This window comes from Cetorhinus maximus, chromosome 21, assembly GCF_964194155.1.
Source record: "Cetorhinus maximus chromosome 21, sCetMax3.hap1.1, whole genome shotgun sequence".
In the NCBI taxonomy this organism is placed as follows: domain Eukaryota; kingdom Metazoa; phylum Chordata; class Chondrichthyes; order Lamniformes; family Cetorhinidae; genus Cetorhinus; species Cetorhinus maximus.
The window spans coordinates 72,057,333-72,082,424 of NC_135899.1; the positions used below are offsets into that span (position 1 = coordinate 72,057,333).

Sequence of the window (25,092 nt, forward strand, 5' to 3'; positions counted from 1 at the left end):
TGATTAGCCTTGCAAACCAGCAGCTTGTTCTCAATCTCTGTGAATTTCATCAAGTTGCTGGAGACATCATAATGAAACTGTCAGCATTCGCTGTCATTACTCCTCTGAAACTAACAGCTACTTCTAGAGTCCGCACATGTGCAGTTAAATGCGGAAATGCAGAAGTTGCTGGAATTGCACATTAACTGCCAACTAAGCTCACCTTAGAAAGTTAAGGCTAGTACATAACAAGTATATATCTTTACACTGAGGATATTTTTGGAAACCTTTGAAGTTCCGGCAATGTTAATCAACCTCTTTAATCCAAACCAGGAACAACATTTCCTTAGCAGCTTTCTTCGTTAGGAAGTTTGGAATTTGGGTGATCTATTGGGCTTGTTGCTGTATGGGTGGGCTGGTGATGCTGGGGAGGATTCAAAGCAAAGCAAAGCTGCAGGGTGGGACCAACATGGTTGAAATGTGGAACAGTAGGGATTGGGAGCACTGAAGGGAGGGGATACTGTAAAGGATAAGACAGGAGATGTGTGTTGGGAAATGCTAGCGTTTGATGCTGGAAACAGTCCATAATGCAGGTTTGGCTCATGAGTCTAGACTTCGGAATGGACTATAAGCATTGGCCTGGGGAACAATGGATGAATCAGGAAAAGTGAGTATGCTGGTACAGCAAGTGATTCAGAATGCAAATGGAATGTTGTTGTTTATTGCAAGTGGAATGGGATATAAAAGTAGGGATGTTTTACTCAGTTGTACAGGGGTTTGGTGGGACCATATCTGGAGTACTGTGTACAATTTTGGTCTCCTTATTTAAGAAAGGATATAAAGAAGCAGATCAGGGAAGGTTCATTTGACTGATACCTGGGATGGGGGGGTGGGTTATCTTACAAGGAAAGGTTGGACAGGCTCGGTCTGTATCCATTGGAGTTTACAAGATTAAGAGGTGATCTTATTGAAATATATAGGATCCTGAGGGGACTTGACAGGGTGGATGCTGAAAGGATGTTTCCCCTTGTGGAAGAAACTAGAACTAAGGGACATAGTTTAAAAATAAGGAGTCTCCCATTTAAGATGGAAATGAGGAGCAATTTTTTTCTCTCAACGGTTTGTGAATATTTGGAACTCTCTTCCCAGCCAGTAGTGGAGACAGTCAGTGAATATTTTTAAGGTAGAGGTAGATAGATTCTTGACTAGTAAGGGAGTCAAAGGTTATCGCTTGTAGGTGGAACGTGGAGTTGAGGCCACAATCAGATCTGCTATGATCTTACTGAATGGCCAGCAGGCTTGAGTGGCTGAATGGCCTACTCTGCTCCTATTGCATATGTTCATATGTCTTAATCCAATCTTTCATTCCTTCTCTTTGTGGGCCTTAATTGACTATAATTCACCCTTCTCTCCCCTAGTTCCTCGATCTGTTTCTTTCTCAATCTTCAAATCTCATTGCTGAAGTAGGTAGGCTGTTGGTCTCATTGTTCACTAAAGTGCCTGTTGCCTATTGCCTTCACCATGCTGCTCTCAGTTCACACTTTCAGCAACTTACAGGACAAAATCTTTATGAGCTGAATCACAAGGGAAAAAGTCTAATTAAAAGGTGCTCAAGCAAATTCTAGGCCTTGAGTCTCTGGAGTCGGCCCTGAAGCCACAAAGTTAGCATTAGTGTTTGAAACTGCTGGATTCTGATTGGTAAACAAGCACAGATCATACTTTACATTATTGGAACAGTTGTAAAAATAACACATTTCAAGCTGGATTTTGGAAAACTAAGCTATTCACACCATCTCTAAAACAAACATATCACAAATTGAGATTTGACACGATGGTCAGAGTTATGTTGGGCTTTTGAGGTGGTTTGCCAGGACTAGAACTGCCAGAAATTTTGGGGGGGTAACACTACCTAGGAGAAATTTAGTGCTGGTTCTTATTAAAAATATTACTGAAATTCCAATCATTTCTTTCTTCATTTGGAATTAATAGTTGCCATCTGTAAAGAGGCAGCAGTCTTGACGCCAAGTGCCACGTTGTATTTTGAAAATGCTGCATCTAAATGCAATAGGCCATATTAGAATTGGGGCACGGCTGAAACCAATAACATCAAGGAGCACAGCGTCCAAGTTTTCAATCTATGCCTCAGACTGGCAAAATGGCTGGCTCACTGTCTATGTGCACCTCGGTTTTTACTTTGTAATTGTTGGATGGTTCTGTGTCTGGTACCATTACTTTACAGAGCATGTGCTTCCTGTGTGTTTGAGCTCGTTGTTTTTGCGGGTGAATTAATAGCGCCTCCTGCTGCCTTCTCGCGGCCACGATCTCCCCTTACATTTCATGCGATTTTAGCAGCTGGAAACACGGCTAATTTAAAACTTTTTTTGCAATGTCATGAAAGAGACTTTGGGTTAAAAAGATTTCACGATTTTAGCCAAAAGTGGGGAACGACATGACACTCGATAAAGTGGAGCTGCAGGAAATAATTGAGATTTTAGAAAATTGACAGTAAAATTGTTATAGAGTTGGTTTTCCAGGCACCTTTTCTTGGTGGACACATTTAACTTTATTTACAAGACAGCAGCAGCAACGACATGGGCAGAATTTTCCCCCCATTGGGGGGGAAAGTTGATGAGTGGGCACATGCGCTTCCAATCAGCGCCCCTGATCGGAGGCGCGGCGTCATTTTACATGGGCGGGCCAATTAAGGCCCGCCCAGCGTGACGTCCGATGGGAAGCGCTATGCGCTCCCTGTGCGGGCAGGGGGAATGCCTAAAATCGAGAGCGCGTTCTTTCGCACATGTGCACAAAAGAGCGCATTCATCTCCCTGAGGCTAAGTGCTGCCTCATGGAGATCGCCTCTACTTTCAAAAATATTAAAAATAGAAAAAAAAAATTCCCTTACGTGTCCCCTCATGTGACAATCTCACATGAGCTGGGACATGTTCATAATTTCCAAAAAACTTTATTGAAATTTTTAAAACCCTACATGAAACCTCAGCTCGCCTGTGGATGAGGTTTCATGTTTTTTCTACTTCCCGCCGGGGCTCCTGTGGTCCACTAATTACTTTAATTGATCCTGTCATTGGTCTCAATTGGCCATTGACAGGTCGGCGGGCATGTAGCTGATTTTGCTGCGCCCCAGCTTTCCTGAAAATTTAAATGAGGCGCGGTGACATCGGGAGTTCCACCTGACGTCATCCTGCATCATTTTATGCATTGGCGAGCGGGCCCCGCCCCCCACTCGCCGACAGTAAAATCCTGCCCCATGTGTGCATCAAACTCTATAACTAAAGAAGAACTCTCCCCTAGGGGTTCCCTGTGCTGCTAGCTCATTGGTTTACACAGATCATGTGATCTTACAACACAGGACTATTCTTAAAGCTACAGTCCTATATTTATCAAAACTATAATTACTGCATCCCTTCCCCTTTAACTTTTCTGTATATTTTGTATTTAGAAGGATATTTACCTCATGCCATTACAATATTTACACAGATCATGAAATTACAAGTTCAGTCTTCCAGATGGTTTCCTGATCCATGTGGAATGCCGTAGCTCTACGTCTTCAGATTATTTTGCAGGGAACACATTCTCTGGAACCGCATTAACATCAAATACATCATTAGGTACATGCAGTTCAGTGTCCTTTATTCCGACAGAGACATTGGGCATGTCTGTCCTTGGTTGAGCAACTTCAATGGGAACCACAGGCTCAGCAATCATTTCAGGTAAAACATCATTTTGTTGGGGTATCTCCCCTTTTCTTAAATGATCCACATGCTTACGGGTGGTCCGGAACTCCACTTCCATGTGGTACGACAATGGCCCGGTCACAGAGCTTACTTTACCAGGTAACCACTTCGGTCCTCCACCGAAATTCCTTACATATACTGCTTCACCAATAGTAAATTGTTGCTCACGGCTATGCAAATCATGAGTTGCTTTTTGGTTCCCTTGACTTTTCTCCACCTTTCCCTCCAAATTGGGAAGTATCAGGTTAAGTCTTGTCCAAAGACGGTGCCTCATCAGTAATTCTGTATCCTCTTTCTACGTGTCTTCTTCTTTTTACCACAGAGTTTAGTGTCGGACTTCTTTTTGACTTCACTGTCGGCCAGAGTTCTCTCAGATGCAATCTCAACTTGTTTTAGTTCAGTAGTTGAGCTACCCATGCCTTCATTATCTAATCACATTTTGGAAAGTTCTATAACTTTTGCTTTCAAAGCCTCTTTAGCTTCATTCAGCTGATTCCTTAGCTCTTGTGTCTCCTTCTAGTATCTGTTGGCTTCCTCCTGGAACCTTGAACATTGCAGCGTCTTCTCTGCCAGCTGGATCTTCAGTTTGTCCAGAATGACATTAAATTCTTCCTGTTTCCCTTCATAATTTTCCAGAGGTACAAACATTGACTTGAGGGATCCTTGTAGTGCATGAAGGTCTTTTCCTTTTCTTTGCAAAACTCACTTGCTTGATCTTGAACTCTGTCATTCAGCAGAGTCTCCTTGAGTATCTTCTGCTGTTCTTCCACGTCATTGATTAAGACAGTCTTCATTTCTTCAGGTTGATGAATGGCTACACATTCCTTTTTCATCCTGTTGTAGCCTTGCACTCTCCAGGCTCTTTCTGAAGTACCATGCCTTGTTCCTTTTTCAACTCAGGAACTCTTCCAGCTTCCTTTTGAAATCTCGCTGGCCAATCAAGGTTAATTTCCCTTAACCAGTTTCGACCTAGAAGGCTTGGTTCTCTGCCTTCTAATACCATCACTGGTAATTGTGCTGTTTGGTCTCTATAATAAACAGGTACTAGGGTGATACCTTTTACCTGGGATTTCTTCACCTGTGTATGTTTTCAACTTGGCAGAGGTTTGTTCCAAGTTTAATTCTTGAGCACCTTTATTTAAACATCTGAAAGTGTGTTCTCCTACTACAGTGGTAGAAGCACCTGTGTCTACTTCAATTTTTAAGGGTTTACCGTTCACTTGCACCGTGGCAATATATTGGCTCTGTCTTCCCAACTTTCATGTTGAATAATGGATAAATGTCAGAGTTAGTTGTTTCTGGCTCTTCTACACTACAGACTTCATTGGACTTCGAATGTTGCCTGGGAGCCTGTTTGAATCTTGCTTTGCAATGTTTCAACATCTGGCCACTTCTGAGACAAAAATAACACTCCACCTTTTTAAATTGTCAATCACAGTGATTGTGTCCACATCAATAAAAATTAGTTTTCGACTTTGCTGCTAAGCTGTTTCCTTTCAATTTTTGGTTAGCAGGGGCTGTTTCCCATTTTGTGGCAGAGTCCCGGCTTTCGCACCACTTTCAGCTGACTGTTCCTGCCCAACTAGGAAAACGGTGCCATTTTGCACCCCTTGAATTGCTCGTGAATCCCTCACAGTGCTTTCCATCGCAAGTGCTATTTCTAACGCTTTTTTAAAATCAAGATCTACTTCAGCCAGCAATCTTTGCTGAATAGCATCCTCCACATACCAAATGATCCCCGAGCACGTCATTCAGGGTTTCACCGAAATCACAATGTTCCATTAGTTGTTTTAATTTTGCCATGTAGGGAGCAATTATCTCACCCGGGGCTCTATTCTGTGAATTGAACCTGAACCTCTGCATTGCGACTGAGGGCTTGGGTTGAAAATGTCCCTTAACATGGTCTACTAATTCGCTGAAAATCTTCAAATCTGGGGCACTGGGGGCCATCAAGCTTTGAATAAAACTGTAGGTCTTGCTCCTACAAATACTCAGCAGCATCGCACTCCTCTTTTCCTCCCCTATGATTTCATTGGATTGAAAGAAGAACGCAAGATGTTCTATATATTGAGACCAGTCATCTGTGGCTGCTTCAAAGGGATCGATTCTGCCAGACTGTGGCATCTCAGATGAGTATATCTTACTTTCTTTTTAATGAACTCAGATACTCACAATCACTGGGCGAGGGACAATACCGGATCTGATTTATCCTCATCACCAGTTTGTTATAGAGTCGATTTTCCAGGTAACTTTTCTTGGTGGACACATTTAAATTTATTTACAATACAGCAGCAACAACCACATGTGTTCATCAAACTCTATGGGGAGAATTTTCTCCCTATTGGGCGGGCTGGTCAGGAACAGGCGCAGGTGGGCGCAGAGCCAATCGCCACCTACGATTGACTCCGCACTGCCATTTTTTGTGGGCAGACCAATTAAGGCCCGCCCAGCATGAAACGCGGCTCCCGAGGACAGCGGGAAGGGGCGGGCAGCGATGGGACTGCAGTGACCGCCGGGTCCAATGGCAACCCGACGGCCTGTTTAAAGAGCGCTCATGCAGCCTTGCAAAGGCTGTCAACCATGGCCAACAGAAGGGCTCCCCAGAGCGCTGCTGGTGAGCAGGCCAGGCAGGAGGGCAGGTCAGCGGGACCACTGTGCCCCTTGCTTCTCGGATGAGTGCTTTGCTGCCTTTCTCGAGGAGGTGGTAGCACCACCTGAGATCCTCGTTCCCAGGGATGGGAGGAGGAGGCCCCCCCCCCCCCCCCCCCCCCCCCAATGACCAAACATGCCTGGGAGGAGGTGGTGGAGATAGTGAGTTCACACAACGTGGTGCGACGCACCTGCGTTCAGTGCCGCAAGTGTCTCAGTGACCTCTTGCGATAGGCAAGGGTGAGTACCATATTGGCATCGGTCACTTAACACAGCAGTTAGGATTCCCTCTGCCCAACTCTGTATATTGCTACTGCATTGAATCACTCATGGCATGTGGCCTTCGCTGGGTGGGCCTAGTTCACCCTGAGAGGGTTGTGCTGAGCTGGGTCCTGCACACGCTGCATGTGGTAGACTCACACCCAGAGTACTGTTTTGGGGACTACCTCAAGGATCTGCACCGAGGCGCAGTGCTGGAACTCCGAAACATGTCAAAGTCAGGCTGCTGACATGCTGGGAGGGGAACTTCCAGGTGACGGGGCACCGATCCATCCGCTGCCCTTGGCATTCCATGTGCTTGTGCCTCCTTGCTTTGCAAGGTTAAACTGTGTAGATGGCAAATGTGATGGAGGCAGCATGTGGGCAAGGGGGGTCAGCCCTGGCTGCTTGGCGTGAGTATGCGGCTGCTGCAGGGTCACGATTCACTGGAGCCCTGCAAAGTTTCACTCAGGTAGGGGTGGCAGGGATGCAATGGCAGTCCAGGTACAGGGTGGACTAATCAATGCTCCTCTCTCCTTTTCAGGAGAAGACTACACACAATAACTCAGAGTGGATGCGGACTGGTGGAGGCCAGGCACAGTTGGCGATTATAACCAGGTACAAGCAGGAGGCGATGGTGCTGGAGAGGCGCCATGCGCCCAGGTCCACTGGTGGCGGTGAGGCTGGGGTGCCAGGGGGAGGTAAGAGTGCCGTGCACTGAGGTCACCATTTCTGTCCTTGCAACCATTCCACTGTTGAATGTTTAGTGATTTAAGCATCCAACATGGGTTTCCCATTGACCATGGAAGGTGGAGCGCATACTGATCTGGGGGGGCCAGGCACACACATTGACATTGTCTTGAATTGAACTAATCAAATGTCTTTTTTCTTCCTTTCAGCATCATTAGAGCAGGGCTGGGATGAGGAGGCAGAGGGGCCACCTCTAACACCTGAGGGCCCAGAAGAATTACAAGCACCAGTGTCACACCATCTCTGCCAGGCAGGCATCAGCGCAGATACTAGCACCTCGGCGGGGATTAGATCATTGGCTAGTGTCCTGGGGCACAGTGGTGAGGGCACTTCACACTTGCTTGAGTTGCAGGCGGAGACAGAGAGTGCCCATGGTGCCGGCAGTCAGAGGACTGCTGGGGGTCAGGAACATGCTCAGTTGGTGGCTGATGATGAGCCTCTGGAGTCATCCGTGAGACAGCAGATACTGAAAGTCCAGCAGGGTCTGCGGGAGGATCTGGCGGAGATACATGACGGAATGCGTGGTCTGGTCTCTGTGCTGGAGGGGTCCATGTGGAGCATCAGGAATGCATTGACCCTCATGGCCGAGCGTCATGCTTCCTCCATGGAGAGAGTGGCGACTCTCGTGGAGAGGCTCCTCCAGGAGAACAATCAGGGCCTCCTGGGATTGCGCTCGGACCTGCAAGCCCTCACAGCGGCATTGACCTCAGCTGGACAGTGCCGGTGCGGGAGATGGATTGGGCACCAAGTATCCCAGCTCGGTGCCCATCCATCCACGGTGAGCAGGGAGTCCGAAGTGACCTCACGTCGGCACATGAGCTGCCTGTCATCTCTGCGGGCTCCTCTCAGGGCGCTCTGGATGAGGGTAGTAGCTCCTCCGCCCCTCTGCCACTGACCGTGGGATCCGATGAAGCTGCGGCGACTGGGGAGATGCCAGCTGTGGAACTGGCAGCTCCCTCCCAGGCGGGGCCATCAAAGGCTCCACAGGCCAGAGGACGCCCACCAAGGTCATTGAGGCCAACAGGACAACACAGTGAGCAGCCTGTCTCGAATGCCAGGGCCAGCGAGGGGAAGTACCTAGACGTAGCACCCGAAAACGTAAACTTAAGTCACCTTAGGCACACCATAGACTTCTCACTGGTGGTTTTCTGTTGCCCCTGTATTAGTTGATTATAATTTGGTGTGCTGCTCAACACCTTTGAATTAAGTTTCTTTTCTGTTTTATTTGTTACATTCATTAAATGCTTCATATGTGAACATGGCTCTCAGGGTGATTCCTCACTTCTGCAGGTGGACAGGAACCCATGATGTTATGAGTGACTTTGTCATTGAGCTTTATTGACAAGGCACATAGTTAATGTTCCTAACCAGGCAGATGTTGCTCTCAGGTGTCGAGTATGGAGTCTGCAGCCCTGGCGTATGTTGGAGGTGCTTTTTGGATTAAAGCCTCCCAGGTGTCCCTGCCTCCCTGGAGGTTGCCCAGGTCAGCGTCTATCCACTCAGCGTTCTCCTGTGTGTGCTCACCCTCGGACTCACGACTGGACTCATCGTGTGCAGCCAGAGCTTCTGCGTCTACATCTTCTTCCTCCACGGCGTCCCCCCCTTTCCAGTGCTAGATTGTGGAGAGCACAGGATGCAACCACTATCAGTGACACACGATCTGGGGGGTACTGGAGTGCGCCCCCTGAGCGGTCCAGGCATCGGAAGTGCACCTCGAGAATACCGATGGTTCTCTCCACCAAAGCCCTTGTGGTGTCCTGGCTCCTATTGTACAGCTGCTCAGCCTCTGTTCTTGGATGGTGGAGAGGCATCATAAGCCACCTTTGGAGGGGATAGCCCTTGTCACCCAGCAGCCATCCATCCAGCCAAGCCAGAGCACTGAAGAGCCCCGGCACCTGAGAGTGTCTGAGGATGTAAGCATCGTGGGAGCTGTCTGGGTACCTTGCACAGACTTGCAGAATCTGCATCCTGTGATCACACACTATCTGCATGTTCATGGAGTGGAAGCCCTTCCTGTTGACGAAGGCACCGGGCTCACCCGCTGGTGCCTTGATGGCCACATGTGTACAGTCTATAGCACCCTGGATACGGGGGAACCCAGAAATCGCTGCAAAGCCTCTGGCTTGCTCTGCCTGGCTGGCCTCGTCCCAGTGGTAATGAATGAAAATCACTGCACGCCTGACCAGAGCGTCTGTCACCTGCTTGACAGCTGACTGGGAGACTCCGCAAAGGTCACCCACCGACCTATGGAAAGAGCTGGAGGCATAGAAGTTGAGGGAAGCCGTGACCTTCAACGCCACTGGCATGGGGTGTCCACCCACACAGTTGGGTCTGATCTCAGGGCCTTTCATCAGACAGATGGAGGTCACTGTCTCCCTTGAGAGACGGAGCCTCCTTCGGCATTGCACTTCGGACATATTAAGGTAGCTGCTTCGCCGCCTGTGAACCCTGGCAGCAGGATAGTGGTGTCTTCTGCGGCCCCTTTCGCCTTGCACTTCCTGTTGGTCCTGCCTGTGCCTGCGCCTGTCCTCCCAAAGTTGGCTTCCCTGGAGGCTGAATGTGCACTCCTGGCCTCCTCCTTATTCTATCCCTCCCTTCCTCCTCAGAGGAGGTGCTTCCAGTGGAGAGTTGAACTCCCATTCCCATGGTAAGGGAAGGCTTCCTGAAACCAGCAAAGCCCCAAAAATGATATTTACTCCAGAGTCCTGACCTGAAGCCTGTTATTCCTGTCTGTCCAAGCAGCTGTGAAGAGACCTGAAGTTTTTCTGCTCACACAGTCAAGTAGCAGTAACTTTAAACATTAAATGTCTACCAAAAACCACTTGTGACCCCACTCTCCCCTCTTAACCTGCCCGGGGATGAGGTTTTTAAAAATGTGGCCTACCTGCCTGCCCGTTGTGCCCGTGCGATGATCTGAATATCGCACTGGCCCCGAGAAATCACCTTCTATTAGTGGCTCAAGAGCCTTAACTGGCCTGTAAATTAATGGCGGGCGCGCATTGGAGATCATCACATGCCCGCCCACCAAAATATTGCGATGGCGCGCGGTGATGTCAGGATGCACGCTCAATGTCACCACGCGTCATTTTACACGTCGGCACGTAGGGCCCGCCCCCGCACGCCAATGTGAAAATTCTGCCCTATAACTAAAGAAGAAATCTCCCCTACGGGGATCCCTGCACTGCTTGCTCATTGGTTTACACCGATCATGTGATCTTACAGTACAGGATTATTCTTAAAGCTATAATTGCTACAAAAATATAGTTCATTTTAACAGGATTAGTGTTACCAACTCTAGACGGGTGCAGGTTTAGCTGCACGTCATAGGCAAACAATTTAATTTCCTACGAGTCTGGTAAAAAAAACTTTTGCAGTCCTTCATAAACCTTTCAGCACAATGCCAATTGCAAATACATCACGGCATGCAGTAAAAGTAAAAGTAAAAGATTATTTTTCACTCTTTATTGTTGACTGCCGTTAATAAAAATAATTCAAAACCAGCCGTAATCATTGTATGCCAAATTATTTTTTGGACGTTTCTTGGTAGGTAGGGCTGGAAGAGAATTGCTCTTAAAACACTTCCCCAGGAAGTAAAGTGTTGCTTCCACCCATCCTTGGGAAAACACGTTCGTGGCAAAATATACACCAGTTAATGCTGAATATAGGCGGTGAGTGGGAAGTTACAGCTTTTGTCAGGCTGAGGTTTAATAGATGTACCCGATTCCCCAGCGAGATTTTCCACAATAAATGGTCGTTATAAAAATAATTTAGTATCATAAGTGTTTTTTGCTATAAAGACAAAATTATGATCGAAGAATGCTACCACTCTCAACGGACTCAAAACCGATTAAATGCTGAGGTGATAAACTGCTGTAACAAGGAGGTGGATCAAGATCTAGATTGGAGCAGGGTTATTCTCCAGATAGAATTTAGAAATGATCAAGTACAGGTATGTCATTGACCCTATTGATGCCGCGGTGGGCGGGCCCCAGGGTGGCTGGGAAACAGGACACCACCCACGATCAGTCCCTGGCTGCGATTTCACACTGGCTGGCCAATCGGCCAGCGTGAAAGGAGCACTGAAACGCTCAGTGCTGCCGGGGTGGGAGCAGGAGGAGACTGAGCACTCAAGTCAGCGAAGGCCCGGGTAGCACGGAAGGAAAGCTCCCTGAAGACAGAGAGCTGCCTCAGGGAGCTGACGAATTTGAAAGCAATAAAAACTTAATGTAAAACCCAGAAACAATGTCCACACATCAGAATGAGTCAACTCAACTTACGGATGCTGAAAATCATGTCCACACATTTTAATATATTTTTTAAATTAATCTCGGAAACCTCATCCTGCTCCTGGATGAGGTTTCCTCAAAAATGGAAAGGCCGCCTGGCCGATTCGCCCGCCCACCAACCGTAATGTTGGACAGGCGGCGAAAAGTCCCTACGAATTGAAACTTTAATGGCCTTAATAGGCCTCTTAATTGTCGGTGGGCGCGCTGCTGACTCTTGTGCGCCCCCGCCGATTGAAATAGCGTGCGTGTGCGCGATGATGTCAGGACGCTCGCCTGACGTCACCGCGTGTTATTTTACGCTCCAGCGTGTCGGCCGCACACCCACACGCCGAGGTCAAAATCCTGCCCAGGGGAACTTTCACTCTTCCGTCCTGCGTCTCATTGTAAAAACTCATGAAAAGTTGCACTTTGTTGAATGAGGTGTAACTGGGCTTTGAACAGCAAACTAAGCTTGTTACTGCTGAACAGCCTCACTGGCCCTAAAAGGATAATTTTTACATTTGTTGAATGTTAAATTTCTCCATGATGATAAGAAAGTCCACATTTTTAAAAATAACATTTTTTAAAGTTTGTTAACGATATTTTAGTCGTTACATAAATCCCATGTATATGTCCCAATCATTTATTTCATTATTATGTAAACATTTTAAAAATTCAGTGGGCTTTACTTCTTGGTTTGCTTTTTTTTGAGAGTACTTCAATGTGATTGGCTGCTAACCCTGCTTGATGACATCACTGTTGCTGACCGCCTGGAGATCCTCTTGACCGGGTGCTACATTAAAAATGATGTTGGGAAAAGGGAAGTCTATGTCACAGAGATCATTGGATCCTTGTGGGCAGCTCCCTCTGAGCTCAGCGACGAGCACCGTTGCTTCGCCACTGACCACCACTGACCGCAACATCTGGTGGGAGAATCCAGAGCAAGGGAGCATTATATTAAAATTAGAATCAGGCTGTTCAAGACTGAAGTAAGCAAGTGTTTCTTTGCACAAAAGACAATAGGAATCTGAACCCTCCCCTTCAAAAGGCTGTGGGTACAGAGCCAATTGAAATTTTCAAGACTTGAGATCCATTGATTTTTGTTGGATAAGTGGAATTGAGACACAGAGCAGCCTATTTCTAAGGGGGGTTGAATGGCCTACTCCTGTTCTTACGTTCCCATATGAAAGGAGTAGTCGGGTGGTCGGGGGGTTAGTCAGTTCGGATGTGAGGGGTGTAATCGGAGGGCTCGGGGGTAGTCGGGTGGTCAGGAGGTTAGTTTCGGCGGGGGGGGGGGGAGCGGGGAGCAGCTTTGGTGGGCCTAGTGACCTTTTCTTGTTCTGTGTTTTTTTTTTATAGTCAAAACACAATCAGAATCAACTTGAAACTAAAGGTTTTCAGTGAAATTATGTAAAATGCAAAGATTTGTCACCTTGCTTTCTCAGGTATCCCCTGGTGCTGTTATACTCAGTTTCTCAGAGTGCAATGTTCTGCCCCTCTCCCCTTCCACTGAAAACATAAGCAGTCACATCTCTCACTGAACTTTTCCATGTCAGTTACGATGTTAAAGATTGATGTGTATTTAAATATTCCAAATTAAAACCATTCCCCATAAAACTTAATGCCAAGAGTGAACCAATTAACCACTCAACACCATCAGCCTTATGTGAGCTCCCCAATTAAGGTTAATTACCTGCAGCCCAGTGTTTGTACCTGTACAATATTTTATATTAAGAAATATACAGGCCTACAACTAATTAAGAGCTTAAGAAATAAGGATATTTAAATTTAAAAAAATTAAATAAGACATTTAAGAAATAAAATAGTCAGCAGCTTTGCTTTAATTGGAAACTTCGGTACAGGTATAAATACTTTCCACTGGTCAATGCCTTGTTAATGTTTTTGAGAACAGAGGCACAATGTATTTTATAAGCCTTCCAATTTACATAGTTACATAGTTCTGAACTCTGTTTATTTTAATAAATTGCCTCCCGCCCAAAAATCTCATTATTTACAAGAAGTCATCCAGGGGTAGTGTTGAAACAGAGCTGAATGCCGGACACCCAGCAAATAAACTTTGTGCTTCCTTTAAATGCCCTGTGCAAATAGATTTCCTTCAACTTTCAGGGCAAGGAAAAAGAATGTTTTCAAAAATAAACAATATTTTTAAATCACATATCTTCAACATTAGATTGCATTTGCACTTTTTAAATCAGTTTTTTGAGGAGTGCATGTGACTACAAGAACATTCTTGCACTTGTTGTTATGGATATGACACGTTTGCAAGGTAGATGCCAGTGACAAAGTATCACCCTAATCCAGAGAAAGCAATGGGCTCCATTACAGCTGTCTCTTAAGTAAATCCAAAAGTTCCAAATTAAAACCATTCACAAGGTGTGAAAAAGTAGGATTTATTTCTCAAGTTTACATCCTTGTGGATAGCTAACGTTAAAACAGAACTTCACAAAGCACAAAATGGGCAACATGAAATATACTATTTGTGAAAAACAGGATGTTTGTTCACAAGTTACAAATAAGAATAAATTTTTCACAAGGGAAGCATTATTGGGACATTGATAGATACATAGGCCCAGGTCTTCTGTTCTCCGATGCGTTGAGGGACGCCTCAGAAGTCCCCATACACTGGCTACACAGGAGTTGCCCGGGAATTTTCAACCTCCGAAATTCTGATTTAAAGTTGGAGACTTTGGATGATTCCGAATCACTTAACCAAATAATTCCCCAGGAAAGATTAGAAGGATTAAAGCCAGTTCTAGCTCCTGGGTAACTATACCACTTATCCCCGAACTCCCCAGTGGACCCCCGGCCACCCCTCTAACAACCCGACTACCTCCCCGACTATCTGACTATCCTCCCGGCCCCTGACTATTCCCCCACCCTCCACCCGACTACCCCAGAGCTCTCTGGTTACCCCCCAAACTGACTAACCCCCCGACCCCCGACTACTCCTCCCAAACCTCCAACTAGTCCTCGCCCCACTACCCCCAACCCCCCCACCCCAACTACTCTCCACCTTTACAACCTCCCCAAACCCCTACTGGTCCCTAACCCTGACCCCGCCAACACACCCCGACAACCTCCCCCCGACCCACCCTACTCCCTCACCCACTTACCTGCCACCCTATCCTCTCACAGACTTACCTTACACACTTACCTTCTCTCCCTAGCTTGTCAAAGTGGCAGGGATATTTAAACTTACTGGTATACGGCAGCTAGTGCCGTAAAAGGGGCTGTGGCTTGGCTCCCCACAATGGTCCTACAGTACGAGGGAAGGACACGAGGAGCAGGTATACTCCACATTTCTCAGGAGGCCCAGTTTGGAAGTCTGGGTGAGAAATGTGGGTTCCAGTGTAAGATAAGTAAAAGGGAGTAGAGTGACAACCTTTCAGTGATTTACTCCTTGGAAGATTCGGCCCAGTGTGTAGCAGATGAATGTGTACTGTTTGCACTGGGACAGAGAAGGCTGGTCACCTCTGATTTGTGTTAGTAAATACAGTCCACTGACCAAGTCCACCGATACACTATCAGCATGAAACACCGACACTTGGCAAGAATGATCACTTTGCATGAAAAAAAGACTTCCTGACCTCAGTCCTCGATTCGTGTGCTGCCAGTTTGAGTTATTTGCAACCTTGCCCTACTGTAATTGAATTGAAGTGATACTCTGTCTTTACTTTGTCTGCCATATGTACTGACCAAGGAGTAGATTTTTAAAATCTTATTATCTTTATTTTTAGTTTTATCATTATCATTTTTACCATTTTATCTTTAGTAGTCTTGGTGCTTTGGGACTGGGGAAGAAGGATTGTCGTTTGGAGTGGGGACCCTATCAGATCATTACCAGGGCAGCAAGGTCTTCAACTTTGATCTCAGCCTGCTGGTCTCCTCTCAGCCAGCTGCATTGTATTCCACTTCTACAGCTTTACCTGCTTCCATTTCTCATCTGCCTTAGCCTCTTCCCCCCATTACCTCAGCTATTCACACATCTGTCGCTTATATGTCTTTCATTTAATTTATTTCGTTCATTCCCATTATGTCATGTTAATATCACTTCAGCTATTTAACCCTCTCCTGTTTTCTTTTTAAACAGGTCACTTTCCTTCCTCTTTCAAGTATGCCCGTGCTTGTTTGCTTGTGTCTCTGCATGTGCATCTCTCTGCGTACATGCGTGTGCCGGTATGCATGCATGTGTGTCTTTGTGTGGGAGTATGTGAATGCATGTGATTTCTGTGTCTGCTTGTGTGTGTGCGTGCATGTTTGGGGCACTCTGTGTGTCTCAGTGTGCGTGTGCATGTGTTTGTGTGCATGCACACGTGTGCCTTTGTGCGTGCATGCATGTATGCATGTGTGCAGATGTCTCTCTGCATTGGTGTGTGCAAGCATGTATGCGTGCATGTGCATGTGTTCTTTATTTTGCATTTGTTCTGTTCCTTTTTAAGTTCTGAGCATCTGCAATTTTCATAGTTCTGATGTGGGATTAAACCTGGACTGTTAACTCAACTGTTCTGTCCACAGAAGAGTTTTCAAATGTTTTGCGATTAATACATTAATATGTGTGAGTGATTTGTATCATTCCACAATGTTTGGGAATATATACATACAAGTGATGCTTGATATAACTATTAATACAAATGAAAATTGACTGCACAAGAGAATTCTAATGTTTGAAATAATTGAAAGACGAAGGCTATTTGTTAACTCTGAATTAGACCATAAGACATAGGAGCAGAAATTAGGCCAATCGGCCCATCGAGTCTGCTCTGCCATTCAACCACAGCTGTTAAGTTTCTCAACCCCGTTCTCCTGCCTTCTCCCCGTAACCTTTGATCCCCTTACCAATCAAGAACCTATCTATCTCGGTCTTAAATACACTCAATGACCTGGCCTCCACAGCCTTCTGTGGCAATGAATTCCATAGGTTCACCACTCACTGGCTAAAGAAGTTTCTCCTCATCTCTGTTCTAAAAGGTCTTCCCTTTACTCTGAGGCTGTGCCCTCGGGTCCTAGTCTCTCCTACTAATGGAAACATCTTCCCCACGTCCACTCTATCCAGACCTTTCAGTATTCTGTAAGTTTCAATCAGATCCCCCCTCATCCTTCCAAACTCCATCGAGCATAGACCCAGAGTCCTCAAACGTTCCTCGTTTGTTCTCTGATTTCAAGTGCATACTGCAACTGGTAGAAATATAAAGACATCTACATTTCCAATTTAAGCTAGTAATGAGCAAGAGATTAAATCAGATCAATATAGATATAATAACTGCCACTGCTTGGGTTAACTCAGTGGCACAGTGAATTAGATACCAACTGTTCAGATGTGGAGCCTGGGTTTAAATTCAACATAGGCTGATGGGATGAAAATTGGTGTTGTTCTATTAAAGGAATTGAGAGGCGTTGCAGGGGCAAAGAGCTTTACCATGCATTTAATCTTATTATACCTGACTTGGGATTGCATACTATTGACCTTGGTTGCTTAATACTGAAAATGTTCATTTCCCAGTCCTAAATGTTCTACACTTTTTTGAAGATGAACAATTTGGATCAAAGTTAATAAAAGAACTATACGCCTGATTGCAGGTTGTTGGTACTAAGATTGCTCTGAGAGCTCAGCCCTTTGCTGAACTCTGCAAGGACATCAGCTAAAATTTGGAAATTGCTATTTTGCTAAGTAAATAAGGTTGAAGAGAGGAGAAAGAGAAGCTACATTGGGGAGAGAGAAACGGAAACACAGTCCAATGAGGGTCTATTTTAATAGTGGATTGCAACTACAGAAATGTCTAGCACATATTGGTCTAGCCAACAACCACAATGGTGTGCAGCTCACTTCAAGATCAGATATGGCGCAGTCTTGTAAATCTTTGGCATGATTTCATTTCCTTTGCAGTTTCAGTCACATACCTTCTCTCAAAATTGTTTCCTGCAATTTTCTATTTTCTATTGTTGAATATTCGAGTATTAGCAGTATAAACAAAAAAAAAACATATTTCCTTATGTACTGGATCTCCTGAATAAATGACAGAATAATATATAAAGTGGGGCCAAAACAAAGAAAATACACCCAAAGATTTTCTTCTCTGTTAATGAGGGAACATTAGAGGCATTTTCTTCATATTTCTTCCTGTGATTTGATTTTAGACCCAAGATACATTTTCTACTTTTGGTTAAATATGGTAAAAAGGCAGCTGAAAATCTTTCAACAGTTCACCCCAGGATCAAACAGGGGTCAATTATAGAGGAACTTGCCGCTGTCTAAAAAATCTAAACTGTTCTTAACAATTTACAGTTATGAAAATAAGAAAGTTAATGGGTAGCATAGTTTTTTTTTATTTGTTCGTGGGATGTGGGCATCACTGGCTTGGCCAGCATTTATTGCCCTTGCTCAGAGGACATTAGCAAACCAGATGGGTTTTTATAACAATGGTTTCATGGTCACCGTCAGACTTTTAATTCCTGGTATTTATTGAATTGAAATTCCACCATCTCCCAGGGTGGGATTCAAACTCAGACACCCCACCCAGAATATTAACTTGGGTCTCATGATTACCAGTCCAGTGACAATACCATTATGCCCCCCTCAGTGATAGGTTATTTCCGCTGCTTGGTGAAACAGTAAAAAACAGGCATAAAGACCCAGATTTTTGCTCCCAAATTGGGTGGTGGAGTCGGGAAATCTCCCGGCTCACTTTGCCCGCATTAGGAGAAACTCTCCTGAGTGGCGGAATCTTCATTATTGGGGGTGGAGTGGGGGTGGGGTGCCACCCAGGATGCAGATTGAAGGTGGCTACAGGGGCAGCTGAGTGCCAAGGCATGCTGTTAAATGGCCGGCCTCGGTTCTCTGGGACTTCATCTTAGTTGTTTTGTTAAACATTAAGCCCTTTAGCCCTCACCCCTCAAACACCTTCACCCACTCCCCTTATCCCATACATGCCAACTCATGGCCCCACCCACCCCAATGGTCTCTATACCACCTTAATGCCAACACATAATAAACCATGCTTCTCACCCACTCCATGACTCCTTATAGCCCCTATGGCACCTTCATACCAACTCATGCTAACCGATGCCAACACACCCACCACCCTTTCCCCTTACACCCGCCATGCCAACTCATGCAGTATGCACCATGGGAAGCCCTCAGGAGCCACAATGAGATGAAAAAAGTAAAATTCTATATATCTATCCCAGACGTCACTATATTCAAAAAAACCCATTCATGAAGACCTATTTAAAATATTTAAATCTCATCAAGTACTTAATCCTTTATAAAAACAAACCCACATCAAAAACATCTAATCCTTTAAAAAACTCTTTGAGCTGTGAATCAATCCATGAACTTACAACACCCTACTGTGCTAGTGATAGGTTGTGGAAAGCAACCAAACATTAATAATAATATAATGATAGTTATGTCTACAAATAGCTTTTGTAACTGCTGGAACAGATTTCTTTCAACCCTCACAAACATAGGCAGCCTGTTTTTTCTTCTTTTTTTAAACGGTTGGGGATTTAAATAACTTGATGGCTTGAGTTATTTTACTTCACACTGACACAGGCAGGCTTTTGTTCAATTTTTAAAGAGCTGGACATTAAGTAACTTTGCAATTTGACAGTTCTACAGACCTTATCCACCCTTCAAGAGCATTTACAACTACTCTAAGACATCATAATTCCCACATTGCAGGTTAAGGCCCTTCCTGCAGCGAAATGGGGTCTGTTTGAGCTCAGCACCAAGTTTAAATGGCCCTGTTAAGTTTGGCTTCCCCTCTTGTGCAAGTCACGCCCTGTTCCCTTTTCCCTGCTGGCGAAAATGGGATCTGTTGGAAATGGGGCAGCATTTCCTGATCTGGGGTCCAACTGCCATTTTGGGGTCTTCACGGAGTCCCCACAACTCCACAAAAATCCAGGTCAAAGTTAAGATAGAAATAACAAAAGAGATATATGTTTACGCCAAGGATGGATGGAATATGAAATTGCCTGCCGTTGTTGAAGCTGAGTCCATAAATTATTTTAAAAGGGAATTCACCTCATTTGTGATACTTCAATAAAGTAATTTTTTAATGTGAATTTTAGCCGCATGTAGGGGTGAGAGCTGGAACGGGCGTGTTTTGAAAACAGTGCTCCCAGATTGTATGTAAGTGTTCCAGTGCCTCTGGGACAACATGAAATTTTCAAAATGAGGGGGAGAAGACAGGAACCTGCTCGCCTCCAATTAGTTACCTGATAAGCTCCATGAGGATGAGTCACAAAGAGCCGGAAGGGGTTTTTCAATTCATAAATCGCCAAACCCGATCAGTCTGGTGCACGTCAGGTTCAATGCACGGAACCATTAAGTGATTTTTAAAAGTTAATCAGAGCTTTGGAAACTAGGAGATTTTGGTCCAGATTGGGTGCAATACCTTTCAGTTGACTCTTTGGCCACTTTTGTGTTTGGCGAGGTTGCTGACCTTCCGAGGTGTTGCCTCCTCTCTCCTGCAAGGCAGTGGCATTCCCCATCATGGCTGCCATCCGCCTTTGCTGCTCATGCTGTTCTCGCCTCCTGGTAACTCTTGGTGTCACTAATTGGGGGCTAAGCTTGTCTCTGTCTCAATTATAGCATTTACATCTAAAGAATGTGTCACGTGAGCAATGCAGTTATGGCGGAGGGTCAACACATAGAAATTATCTGACCGTTGAGTTCCCGACCTCAGATTGAAAATCAAGCTCATCCAGTGAAAAATTAAATTGAAATATATCTGAGTTCAACATAATTGAGGGCTTGAATGTTCCATCATAAATAAGCCCAGTTCTTTCACCTTGTTAAGTTTGCATATCTACTCTAAAGCAGGAGTCACTAATGTCAGGAATGGGAACCCCTGGCTGATTTCCGCCCCCCCATCCTGACGTGAGGGGCATTAAAGCCAGCCATAGGACAGCATCTGCTTCTCTGGCTGAAATCAGCTAATAAAACACACATTTGATATTGAACATGGGACCTTCCTAATTTACATGGCCAGACTCGACAAGGGGAGTTCAATTATCTGCTAAACCACGAGGAGAGCCTAGAACATCCTTTGAATTCAAATAACCCGGCTATGCCCATCACTGGATGTTATTACTATGAGTGGAATTTTATAGCCCCTCCTGCTGGCGGGATCTTCCGGTCCTGCCCAAGTCAATGGAGTTTTGAACGGCTCGCTGTGTTTTCTGCCCTGCCCCTGCCACAACAAGGTCGTAAAATTGCACCCTATTTTGCTACTCCAGTGAAGAAATTAGGAATGCGCAAGTATCTGCAATACATACAACAGAAAGATGGACGGCACTAGCATTGTTTGTGCATGCAATGTGGATGTAGAGTGATACAACTTACATGTGAGGTACACAGTAACAGCCCTGACATGTTCATTACTAAATGTGTTCTCTTTTGTTGATAGTATATAAAACCCCTAATTGGTCAAACACAACCTAAATGATTTAGAAAGAAATTCATGCAATCTTTAGGCCTGGTTCTTACTTGCTAAAAGGAAATCTTCATAATTAGACAACAAGCAGCCAATATCCTTGTTCTAGCTAAAAGAATATTGATGAAGTGGTAATAAAATCACTTTGTCAATTATACAGCTTGTAAGAGTAAGAATTTATCCGCATCATTGAAAAGTAGTAGAATCAAACATGCCCTGAATGTACCTCAGACAGATAAAAAGCCATTGAATCATGACTGTTTTCAGAATGTTTGAGAATCTGGCAATGGAGTATGCTTTTGTTGAAAAAGACACTTGAACAAATAACTGAGGTCCCGACTGGGGAGCCCAGGGAATCATCCACCACACCCAAAAAGCTCCACATTAGAAGAGCATAGTTAACAATGAGCCCTTGCAAGTGCTGGCAAGGTAATGGGTGTACCGTGAAGACATTATTGTTCAGGAAATGACACCCTAGCATGCATAGAAGATGAGAAGCATGTTTTGGCAAACTCGCCATGTGTCAGCTGTTGTGCTCAATGGTACGTAATAGAAAACACAGCATGTACCACATTGCAGAACCCTAGGGATTAAGAAACTTGGTCTACAGGAGAAATCATACTTGATCTGTTCAAGAGGGGAATTGAGATATTATTGGTACTGTGGATGTGGAGGAATGATCATTTTTGAGGGATATTATATTGGAACCTCAAGTTTTGCCACTGGATAATGGAAATTTGTAAATAATTGAGAGTAACCAAATTTTGGTCAGACATAAGGCACAACAATATCCCAGACACCAGCATGAAGACAAGAATAATCCGGATAACCTACTTTTATTATCTGGGGGTCTGTGTTATTGATTTCTGACTGAATGACTGGTGTTAATGTTGTGAGGCAACATCTCCTGTCAGATTTTGTTCCCTAAATTTTGCTAGGTGAACAGACAGGTAGATTACTTGATTATCAATTTTGTAGATTCCACTATAATGGATCTATTCCGTTTCAGGATTTATGAGCTCTTTACTGCTCAGATATTAGAATATAGTTTAATTGATGTGCTGCATTGAAGTGAGTTCACAGGGTTAAAACCCAGCTTGCAGCTAGAAGTGAGGAGCAGAAAAGGGTAAATTGTATAGTCAGCCCAGATGAGCCAGTGATTTGTAATGTGTATTGTTCATGATTTGTGACAATGAGGCAACATTATCTTGTTTCAAATACTTTCAGTGAATGTTCAGACTTAAGATGTTGGTAGGAACTGAATTTATTCACACACAGCATGAGGTAATCTGGCTGGACAGTGACCTGTTTAATTGACTGGTTAATGGGGAAGAAGTCAGAAATTAAATACTCAAGTGCTCACAAGCAACAAAAGATGAAGAGATGTTCAATGTTCTGAGAAAGACTGAGTGGCAGGTCAGGGCTTAGGCTGAAAATTAAGATATAGTGAATCAGATTATAGTTAGCATTGACCAAAAAGGAAGACAAAAGGAAATATTCAACTTGTTATTCAAGAAAGCATAAGATATTCTGTTATTGTGTGTGCTGTGGGAAGCATTATAAAAGAAGTTTAAAACAAAGTCTGCAATTAATAGGTTATGAGAAATTTCTTTGCACAAAGGGTCGTTGTAGCATGGAATGCTTTGCCATAGGGAACAGTTGAAGCCGAGGCTGCCATACTTTAAGGGAAAATTGGATAACTGGTATCCTAGGCAATACTTATCCCGCAACTAACATCAGTAAAAATAGATTTCCAGGTTGTTTATCAATTGCTGTTTTGGGACACTTCAAAGCTACTTTATTGGCTGTGAGTTGCTTTGGGATGTACTGAGGATGTAAAAGGTGCCACTTTCTTTTTTTTTAACTATTTGAAACAAGGAACATTGAATGTGGAGAGAGCAGACCACTGCCATTAGTTTTTGATTGCTCCAGCAACAATAATCCAAATTGGCTTCTTCTGTCCTGTAAAATTCCAGCCAGCTATAGTTCTAAACTGCAAGAAACAGCTGAGGCCACTGGAGAATGGTTGCTTGAGAGAAGGATCCAACAATTCATGTGTGCTCTGTATACAATGTTCAAAGATCAGCAGGCATTATGAGGAGTGGCTGTTCAGCTAGCACACAAACAGGCATGCAGTTTATCAACAGTCCTGTGCTATCATAGAGCCAGGCATAGTAGGTGTATTATACTCCTTCTGTCGGGTTGCTTTGCTCAGCGAACCGTTTGCACGCCTATCTACTGGTGAGTGAGTTGGTAACAATATACAGCAGACGGAGAGACCAATGTAAGATGCCGTTTTTTTAACACAACGGAGCACTAACACAGTGTGTGCTTCGCAAACCATACCCTATTCTAAACTACGAATTAACATTGTAGCCCGCACTACGTAGCAATTGGGTAACGCAATCACGTGGTCAATCAGCTCACATTCTCTTAAAGGTGTATTGCACCTCAGATTACCACAAGGTGGCACTTCAAAAAAAACTAAGGCCAGCGTCTTCCGGTTGACGAGTGGGGACCGGGACCCGCTTGCCGACGTGTAAGATGATGCAGGGTAATGTCGGGCGTGCATCCCGACGTCACCCCGCGTTCTTTAGATTGTCAGTTTGGCAGGCACGCAACCAAGTCAGATGCGCACCCGCCGACTTGTCAACGACCTATTTACTTGTTTTGGTTTGCTCTTATACTAAAACGATATATCCCCATTGTATAAAATAACTTTAATAAAAACGTAACATAATTTAAATTAAACTCTACGGTATGAAAGTCTTAATTATTGGCTTCAATTTCCTATTATTTAGAGGAATATCCTGACATGCAGTTTTCATTTATTCTAACAATAGTGGCCTTAAGTATAAAGAAAAAGTAACGATGGAAATTGCTTTTTTGAGGTGTTTTTCAGATTAAATGTTAAACCAAGGCTCTTTCAGGTGAGCATAAAAGATCCCGTGGCACTATTTTGAAGAAGAGCAACAGCGTTTGCTCCATTGTTCTGGCTGCGATACGTATTCCTCAACCAATGTCACTAAAGCAGATTAACTGATCACTATTTTATTGTTGTTTGTGAGACCTTGCTGTGCACCTATTGGCTGTCTCACTTCTCTGTGTAAAGGCAGTAAATACATTTCAAAGGCACTTTATTGACTTTGGTGTCATGATGGCATGAAAGCTGCAAATTTAATTCTTTCATTCTTCCTTTCTAAAATGTCTTGTTGGCTTTTGCTAACTGACACTGCAAAATCGAAGAACAATAAACTGCAAGTGAATTCATTCCGCACAGTTCTGCAGTGTTGTGTGTATATCTTTAATATGTTTTTTTTGCTGTGTTAAGATGCTTTGGCTTCGGATGTCCTCCGTCATTGGCAGCAGTGTCCTGTGCTGTTATACCTGTGATCTTGGGCCAGAATTTTACATTCGGCGTGCGGGCGCGCGCCCGACATGCCGGAACATAAAATGATGCACGATATTTCTTTCGGCAGGTGTGCGCCAGAGTCAGCTGCACGCCCGCCTGCCGATAATTGAAAGGCCTATTAAGGCCATTAACAAGGTAATGAAGTTGAATTTTATGCTGCCCGTCCAACCTTAGGTACCATTCAGCGCTACCGCTCGCAATACACGCAGGGCGGGCCTCAATTGGCTTACCCATGGGAAATCATGGTGCGGAGCCAATCACGGGCAGCATTCGGCTCCCCAACTGCCCCCGCCCACTCCTGCTGAGCCCGCCCAACGAATGTAAAATTCTGGCCTTGGGGCAACATTTTCCCCCCGTTGGGGGGGAAGGGCGCGAGCAGGCGCGCTTCCGATCGGCACCCCCAATTGAGGGCGCACCACTATTTTACGTGGGTGGGCCAACTAAGGTCCGCCCAGCATGATGTGCGCCAGGAAGCCCTGTGCGGATGGGGGCAATCCCTCAGCCAGGAGTGTGCTCTTCTGTACATGCGCGCGAAAGAACGCACAGATCTTTCTGAGGCAAAGTGCTGC

The 25,092-nt window shown here is 44.8% G+C and overlaps 1 protein-coding gene across 4 annotated transcripts in view; it reads right to left on the minus strand.

Annotated features, from left to right (window-relative positions):
- col8a2 (collagen, type VIII, alpha 2) overlaps window positions 1-25,092 on the minus strand; it is a 419,777-nt gene that overhangs the window by 106,777 nt on the left and 287,908 nt on the right. Inside the window, exon 1 of one of the 4 annotated variants that reach the window (XM_078567144.1) lies at window positions 12,393-12,547. The exons of the other annotated variants lie outside the window; for them this stretch is intronic. The gene's annotated coding sequence lies outside the window, so the exon portion shown is untranslated. Of the gene's footprint in view, window positions 1-12,392; window positions 12,548-25,092 lie in introns of those variants that run through there. 4 annotated transcript variants of the gene reach the window in all.